We start from the raw sequence: 6,192 nt of genomic DNA, 5'->3' as shown, positions 1-6,192 counted from the left end.
GTGAGCTCATTGTGAGCAGGGAATTCTGAATATTGTACTCTCCCAAGAGTTTAGTACAGTGCTCTGCACTCAGTAAGCCCAATAAATATGACTGATTGAATGATTATCCATAAGATAATGGATCTTATGGTCTAGACGAGGAGCTTAGAGTCACTGGGTACAGATTTAAGCGTACAGACAATGCAGATGGGAGAGGGAGTAGGGGAGATGAGGGCTTAGTAAATAGCGAAATCAACAAACATAACAATAACTATGGTATTTATTAAGGCTCACTTTGTGTCAAGCACTTTATTAAACCCTGGGGAGATACCAGGTAAATGGGTTGGACACAAAAGTCTCTGTGGGCACCCCTTAATAATAATAATAATAATAATAACACAAATACTAATGGTATTTGTTAAGCACTTGCTGTGTATCAAGCACTGTTCTAAGTGATGGGGTAGATACAAAGTAATCAGTTTGGACACAGTCCCTCTCCCATATGGGGTTCACAATCTTAATCTCCATTTTACAGATGAGGTAACCGAGGCACAGAGAAGTCAAGTGACTTGCCCGAGGTTACACAATGGGTAATATCAGGAAGATCATACTTTCGGTTGAGATCTGAAGAAAAGTGGAGAGTTATCAGGAAGATCATACTTTCGGTTGAGATCTGAAGAAAAGTGGAGAGTTAGTGAGGCATAGAAATATGCGAAGTTGGAAACTGAGAGACAAATGGGTATTCATTCATTCATTCATTCAGTTGGATTTATTGAGCGCTTTTACTTTGTGCAAACACTGTCTTCAGTGCTTGGGAGAGTACAACATAACAACAAAAAGACCCATTCCCTGCCCACAACAAGCTCAAAGTCTAGAGGGGGAGGCAGACATTAATATAAATAAATAAGTAAATAAATTACAGATATATACATATGTGCTGTGGGGATGGGTGGGAGGATAAATGAAGGAGCAAGTAAGAGCAGTGCAGAAGGGAGTGGGAGAAGAGAGAAGGGCTTAGTCAGAGAAGGCTTCTTGGAGGAGATGTGCCTTCAATAAAGCTTTGAAGTTGGGGAGAGCAATTATCTGATATGAGGAGGGTAGATAGTTTGATAGTAGGATTGAAAAAAGGTAAGGATTTAACCTCCTTAATTTCCATTTGGGTAAGAATAGTGAGGAAGGGAGTCCTAATTAGACATAGGTTTGCAACAGGAATCTTTTCTTTCAATTTATTTAGAATTAGACTGTGAGTCCCATGAGACACAGGGACTTTTCAACCTCAAGAAAGCTGAGTTACCATTCTTAATTTCATTGCTGAGAACACACGGACCACTAAGCAGCAGAAGAAGCCAGTCAGTTGTATTTATTTTGTTGTTTTTACCCTACATTTCTCTTGTTGCAGACCTAGAGAGGTCAAGGCAAAAAGCGGTGACATTCATAGAAACAGCATGGCTTAGTGCAAAGAGCACTGGCTTAGGAGTCAGAGGTCATGGATTCTAATCCCAGATCCGCCACTTATCAGCTGGGTGACTTTGGCCAGTCACTTAACTTCTCTGTGGCTCAGTTACCTCATTTGTAAAATGGGCATTAAGACTGTGAGCCCCATTTGGGACAACCTCATTACCTTGTATCTACCCCAGAGCTGAGAACAGTGTTTGGCACTTAGTAAGCACTTAACAAATACCATCATCATCATCATCATCATCATCATCAGTCAACTGTATATACAAGCACTGACAGTGTGCAGAGCACTGTACTAAGCTCTTGGGAAAGTACAATATAGCAAAAAAGAGTGACAGTGCTTGCCTACAACGAGCTCACCGTCTAGTCTAAATGGGCAAAACAGTGGGTCACATTTGGAATCTCCTGGTAACACAGTAGTAGAGTGCAGTACAAAATACACACTTATCAAATTTACTTCTTAAGAGGCAAAGTTATTTCCTGAAATTTTGTCCCTAAATTGTAAGCGTACTGCAAGAGAGTCTATCAAATCAGACAATGATGGATGACCTTTGGAAGATTGCCAAAGCCAAAAAGGTAGTTTTGACCTGAAATCAGTAGGGTAACTTCGACACAAGCCAAAGGAAGATGGAAAACAGGGTATAGGGTGAGGGGGTCTTTAAGGGCCTAGAATCCAGGGGCAACTTCACAGCTGAACTGTCCGGTGCCAGAGCCAGTGATGAGTCTGTATTGTAATGAGGTGTGAAGTAGAACCCCTCTCAGGGTCACACCTGGAGAGTTTCCAGTATTCTACAAGTCTTGACTACAGGAGGGAGAGTCAAGCTTAAGCCTACCCATTCCATTCCTAGCTTGGCCAGTGGCTAGTGAGTGGAAGGCAATCTGCTATAAGTCAAAAATCCCCTGTGCTGGGCAGCAGCTGCATGGGAGAGAGTCGAGGGCGGAGGCTCAAATTGACTGTGTGGAAGGAGGCATTGGTAAACCACTTCCATATTTTTACCAAGAAAACTCTGTGGATACATTACCAGAACATTTGCAGATGGAGGTGGAGCATTCTGGAAGAGATGTGTCCACGATGTCGCTATGGGTGGGAGATGACACAACAGCGTAAGACGAGACAAGGGAAGCAGAAAGTCATAGTGGATAAAGCACGGACCTGGAAGTCAGAAGGTCATGGTTTCTAATCCTGGCTCTACCATTTGTCTGCTGTTGACCTTGGGCAAGTCACTGTCATCTATTTATTATTTATTTATTGAGCACTGACTGCGCGCAGAGCACTGTACTAAGTATTTGGGAGAGTACAATATAAGTCACTTCCCTTCTCTGTGCCTCAAATACCTCATCTGTAAAATGGGGATTGAGTCGGTGAGGCTCATGTAGGAGGACTGTCCAATCCGATTTGCTTGTATCCACCCCAGTGCTTAGTACAATGCCTGACACATAGTAAGTGCTTAACAAATACCATTGGTATTTTTATTATTATTATTAAGGGACAATCGAAGGGATAGCCATTCTCATTGTTTTCATTTCAATTTAACCAAGAAAAAGCTGTTGCTTGTTTAGCCTGCAATTTGTGTTGCAGAATACAAATACCTCAGAAGTTAGACAATCCAGTGTAATTAAAAGTGAAGTTTTTTTGCTTTGGTTACAGAAAGTAAAGATGTAGTTCATAAAAACTTTCTATTAGTGCAGTTCATTTGTTAGTCTTTAATGAGCATCTACTGTATGCAATGGATTCTAACAGGTTCTGAGGAGAGCACTAGAAAACTAAAAGATAAGGTCCCTGGCCTCAAGGAACTCACAATTTGATTGGGGAGAAAGACTCTGGGGAACATGAACACAATTGGTAACAGCCAAAATACGGAATAACTATTGAGCAATCAATTGATGGGATTTAATGAGCACTTACTTTGAGCATACAAATACCATAAAAAAAGGAAAGGCCAGTGTAGTAGGGTAATGAAGAGAGGCAGGAAAGGAAACTGGAGTCACTATATGAGTTAGATCTCCTTGAGCTCATATGCTGACTTTTGGAGCTATAAAAGAGATAATTTGGGGTATATAATAATGTTGGTATTTGTTAAGCGCTTACTAGGTGCAGAGCACTGTTCTAAGCCCTGGGGGAGATACAGGGAAATCAGGTCGTCCCATGTCAGGCTCACAGTGTTAATCCCCATTTTACAAATGAGGTAACTGAGGCACAGAGAAGTTAAGTGACTTGCTTACAGTCACACAGCTGACAAGTGGCAATGCAGAGATTCGAACCCATGACCTCTGACTCCCAAGCCCGGGCTCTTTCCACTGAGCCACGCTGCTTCTCATGGTATCCCTTCTCTGGTAAAGACACAGGAAAAAGTTCTTGCAAATAAAACTAACCTACATTCCTATGTGTGCCTTAGGTGTTACCCCCTCACTAGAACCCCTGGGAAGAGAATCAGGCTGTACATTTTTAATATTCTGAAATATAACTGAGTTGCTAGTGCCCCAGGCTTCAGAATACCAAATGGCTATGCTCAAAACTCTGCACTTTCTTCTTTCTTAGGAGCCCGTCATGGTTCAAGGAAGTTTCCAGAATAGTACAAGATGTACCTAGGGTTGATAAATTATTTCTCTACATCACAGCTCCCAACTCGGGGCTGAGTTTGTCAGAAGTCACTTTGCAGTTTAATGAATCCCCAGGAACTAATTATTCAGCTCACTGAAAGGCAGCCCCCCAAAAAAGCAATCTTTTTTCAACCCAAATAAAGAAAATTGAGAAATAGAGATTGATTTCAAAAGTATTCACTGAGTACTCCTGGGTGCAGAGCCCTAAATAGGCACTTGGATACACTGTACCGAAAGTAAAGGTCATGATCCCTGCCTTCAAACTATCAATAATAAAAATAACTGTGGTATTCATTAAGCACTTATTATGTGCCAGGCACTTTACTAAGCACTGTGGTGGAGACAGGTAAATTGGGATGGACACAGTCCCTAACCCACGTGAGGCTCACAGTCTCAGTGCCCATTTTACAGATGAGGTAACTGAGGCACTGAGAAGTGAAGTGACTTGCCCAAAATCACACAACAGACAAGTGGCGGAGCTGGTATTAGAAGCCATGACTTTCTGCCTTCCAGGCCCATGTTCTATCAACTAGGCCAGGCTGCTTTTCCAACTAATAGATGTTAGATGACAAAAAATCATGAATGTTAAATAATCAAGAGTGCTGTTGTAGCTGATAAACTCCCTGTGGGCAGGGAACATATGTATCGACTGGTACTGTACTCTTCCAAGCGTTTAATATAGTGCTGTGCACACAGTAAGCATTCAGTACATACAATTGATTGACTGATTAAAGTAATACCTTGTCTTCATTCATTCAGTAGTATTTATTGAGCACTTACTATGTGCAGAGCACTGTACTAAGCGCTTGGAATGTACAATTCGGCAACAGATAGAAACAATCCCTGCCCAATGATGGGCTCACAGTCTAAACAGGGGAGACAGCAGAGCAAAACAGAACAAAATAAAAACAAGACAACATCATCGAGATAAAATAGAATCAAGGGGATGTATACCTCATTAACAAAATAAATAAGGTAATAAATAATATGTACAAATGAGCACAGGGTTGAGGGAAGGGGAAGGGGAGGAGCAGAGGGTGGGGTGTGGAGGGGAGGGGGAGCAGAGGGAAAGGGGGGCTAAGTCTGGGAAGACCTCCTGGAGGAGATGAGCCCTCAGTAGGGCTCTGAAGAGGGGAAGAGAGTTAGTTTGGCAGAGGTGAGGAGGGAAGGCATTCCAGGACGGCGGGAGGACGTGGGCCAGGGGCCGAAGGTGGGATAGGCGTGAACGGGGGACGGTGAGGAGGTGAACGGCAGAGGAGCGGAGGGTGCGGGGTGGCTGTAGAAAGAGAGAAGGGAGGTGAGGTAGGAGGGACCAAGGTGATGGAGAGCTTTGAAGCCAAGAGTGAGGAGTTTTTGTTTCATGCGGAGGTCTATAGGCAACCACTGGAGGTTTTTGAGGAGGGGAGTGACGTGCCCAGAGCGTTTCTGCAGGAAGATGATCCGGGCAGCGGAATGAAGAATAGACTGGAATCGGGGGGAGTGGCAGGAGAAAGGGAGATCCGAGAGGAGGCTGACACAGTAATCCAGTCGGGATATTATGAGAGCTAGTATCAGCACGATAGCCATTTGGATGGAGAGGAAAGGGCGGATCTTGGCGATACTGTAAAGGTGAGACCAGCAGGTGTTGGTGACAGATTGGATGTGTGGGCTGAATGAGAGAGCCGAGTCAAGGACGACACCAAGGTTGCGGGCCTGTGAGACAGGAAGGATGGTCGTGCCATCCACAATGACAGGGAAGGACAGGGTTTGGGAGGGAAGATAAGGAGCTCAGTTTTAGATGGTCATTTTAGTTTTAGTTTTAGGTGGTGGGCAGATATCCAGGTGGAGATATCCTGGAGGCAGGAGAAGATACAGCCTGGAGGGAGGAGGAGAGAACAGGGGAGGAGATGTAGATTTGGGTGTCAACTGCATAGAAATGATAGTTGAAGCCATGAGAGCAAATGAGTTTGTGTTTGTTTGGTCCCCCCGCTCAGAGTAGCACCTGGAGAGTTTCCAGTACTCTACAGTCTCGACTATGGGAGGAAGAGTCAAGCAGAGGCCTGTCCACTCCATTCTTAGCTTGGGGCAGTGGCTAGCAAGTGGAAGGCAATCTGCTACAAATCAAAACTCTGCTGTGCTGGGCAGCAGCAACATGGGAGAGAGTCGAGGGCAGAG

The 6,192-nt window shown here is 43.9% G+C and overlaps 1 non-coding gene across 1 annotated transcript; it reads left to right on the top strand.

The window, feature by feature from the left end:
- Window positions 1-2,189: 2,189 nt before the first annotated feature.
- Window positions 2,190-2,327, top strand: LOC114809954. The gene has a single exon (XR_003757725.1). It is a non-coding gene; the product is annotated as a small nucleolar RNA SNORA7 (small nucleolar RNA).
- Window positions 2,328-6,192: the final 3,865 nt, after the last annotated feature.

This window comes from Ornithorhynchus anatinus, chromosome 2, assembly GCF_004115215.2.
Source record: "Ornithorhynchus anatinus isolate Pmale09 chromosome 2, mOrnAna1.pri.v4, whole genome shotgun sequence".
Classification (NCBI taxonomy): Eukaryota; Metazoa; Chordata; class Mammalia; order Monotremata; family Ornithorhynchidae; genus Ornithorhynchus; species Ornithorhynchus anatinus.
This window is presented reverse-complemented; position numbering and strand designations above follow the sequence as displayed.